We start from the raw sequence: 2,496 nt of genomic DNA on the forward strand, positions 1-2,496 counted from the left end.
GTTATCCTAATGTCCCACTTTGTTCCTGTAGTTTCTATTAATCAGAAAACAGGAGGGACGCATCTGGAGGGGATTACCTCATCCAAAAAGATTTCTTAAAAGTCTATAAAAAACGCACATACATAGTAGAAATGGAAAAAGCCAGGGAAGCCCTGTGCCTGAATAGACTAAAGATAACTTCTGTAGGTTATATTTTCACCTTCACTTGAAATGCGAGGAGCCTCAAAAACTATTCACTCTGACACTGGACTCCTAATGAGGTGCGACTGCTACACAAAGCCTGGCCGAAGGTGGGTCTAAAACGATCTAACTGCTTCGTTTCTAACCAAAACAAATTGTGTAGCAATGAAATACATGTGAAGTGAGCTGTGCTGCCAAAGTGCTCTCCTGAGCTTCACTGGATTAGATGCTAAAGAAATGCTAAAATGAACGAGGGGGAAATGGAAGACAACATGCTATTAAACCACTTAATTTCATAGCACCTTACTCTGCTTTATATCAGCTGTCTGGTAATACTATTAAACAAGAGAGTATAAAGGGAGTGGTGCACACGCGGCTGTCGCGTGACGCAAATGTGAAAGTGATCGCGATCAAGCGCGCTGTGAGTGATGCGCTTAATGAGGATGAGGAATGCCATATGGCGCCTCTGCTCAAGCGGGCGCCCGCGCACAGCAAGCTGTAGCCGGCGTTAGCATTTTATGAAGCCCTTACTTAAATCTTGCCAGACCAGCGCAAGCGCTGGATCAGGCGAGACCTAAAAAGGGACTCTAGAATAGCAAGATGGTACGAGGAGCACTACAAGAAACCAATGGAAAATGATGGGTATGCACAAAGCCCACAAGAAGATACAGCATGTCTCAAATGTTACCAAAACACAAAGCTCACTTAAAGGATATTCCGAGGCGCTAAAGAGCCAATTATAAATTGAGTTGCTACACACTATACACACACACTATGAACATGCCAATTCTGGGGCTGGCCACAAAATTCATCAAATGTCTAGTCGCAGTGAAGGAGCTACCTAGCGAGACGCTAAACACTGCCCCTTTATTTACTCTAGGTGTAAAAACCACGGATGGGATTCAATTTAATAAACCAAACTTTTATGGCTGCTGCAGATCGGGTGGGGGGGGGGGGGGGGAGAGAACAACAGTTATTCTGCACTGGTACCATTAAGCAACTACTTTACATTATGCTCAGTTCACCTTCGGAAAGGGACAACACCCCATAATGTAATGCCGATCAATTTCACACTTTTCCATGAATTATAAACATTGGAGGCTTGCCAATAAAGCCACAGGCCATTGCTATCCACGTTTAGGTCAAAACAGGGCACAGTAACAATGGTAGCCAGAGATGACTATTCATCATAAGTATGAAATACCGACAGCGCGAAATGTACGAACCACTGAGGCAAGCACCAGAGATTTCTATTGTCATCTTCATTAGACCCGTTTGCCCCCGCCACCCTCTGTTTCAAGTATTCAGTGTGCAGACTTACCTTGTGCTCAGAAAATACAGAATAGGAAAGCAACTGCAGTTCACCCTAAAATATCCACTCAGTATGCATTGCTCACGTGAAATGCCCTAGAAATACCTACTTTACCACCACTCAATTAAGACACGCACAGTATGATTGGTTACCTGGACCGGGGGTGGGGGGGGGGGGTGGCAAAGTGATCAGAGTTACATTTTATCACCATTTGGTTGTCTGTCCCGAAAGATGTTTAAGCCATCATTTCACTTTGCGCTGCTTCCACACGTGTTGTACCACCCTTCACTGCCCCGGGTGGCAGGCCATGTTTTGGCATCAGTAGACAAGCTTTGCGTCAGGGCCGGCAATCCTCACCCCCACAATAAAGAGCTAGGAATTACCTGCATTTTCATCTTTCACTGATCTGGTGTTCCACTTCGTCCGAAAGTGTACCCCTGTAGGAGACAAAAAGCCGTTATTAAATCTGTTTTAAGAGACACGAGCAACACAAGTCAGTTTAAGTGATCAGCCTAAGGTTTTATCATCATTTGGTTGCAGTCCCGAAAGATGTTAGGGCCATCATTTCACTTAACCCTCCTGGCGGAACGCAGCATTTCTCGAGTCACCGCATAATAGAAGGAGAACCATGTTTACATGCACCAATTAAATGCTGCATTCAAAGGCAGCATTTTTATGAGCATTTATAAGTTCAGCAAGCGAGCTGATTAAATACAATAAGAGTCTTAAAGAGTTTCGAGACACTACAGCCAAGTCGAATAAACTTTAATTCAGACTGCCAAAAAAGGCGTACTTACCAGAGACAGCGCATGCCGATAGCCTGTTCAATGCTCCATACAAGTTACTCTGGGGCACCACCTTCAGAAAACACAAACAAGGAAAAAAAAATGTGACCGCTATAGACAGTACAAGCGAATACACTAACGCATCAGAGCACCAGCTAAGCTACAAGTTAAGTCTGACACGAGACATCTACAAGACCCACCCACTTTACATTCAATTGC

General features: G+C 44.3%; 2 non-coding genes across 2 annotated transcripts; both read right to left on the reverse strand.

Annotated features, from left to right (window-relative positions):
• Nucleotides 1–1,674: 1,674 nt before the first annotated feature.
• Nucleotides 1,675–1,746, reverse strand: LOC146805532 (small nucleolar RNA SNORD2). Its single transcript, XR_014968133.1, has one exon. It is a non-coding gene; the product is annotated as a small nucleolar RNA SNORD2 (small nucleolar RNA).
• Nucleotides 1,747–1,993: 247 nt separating this feature from the next.
• LOC146805533 (small nucleolar RNA SNORD2) lies at nucleotides 1,994–2,064 on the reverse strand. The gene has a single exon (XR_014968132.1). It is a non-coding gene; the product is annotated as a small nucleolar RNA SNORD2 (small nucleolar RNA).
• Between the last annotated feature and the right edge of the window lie 432 nt (nucleotides 2,065–2,496).

This window comes from Triturus cristatus, chromosome 8 (genome assembly GCF_964204655.1).
Source record: "Triturus cristatus chromosome 8, aTriCri1.1, whole genome shotgun sequence".
Classification (NCBI taxonomy): domain Eukaryota; kingdom Metazoa; phylum Chordata; class Amphibia; order Caudata; family Salamandridae; genus Triturus; species Triturus cristatus.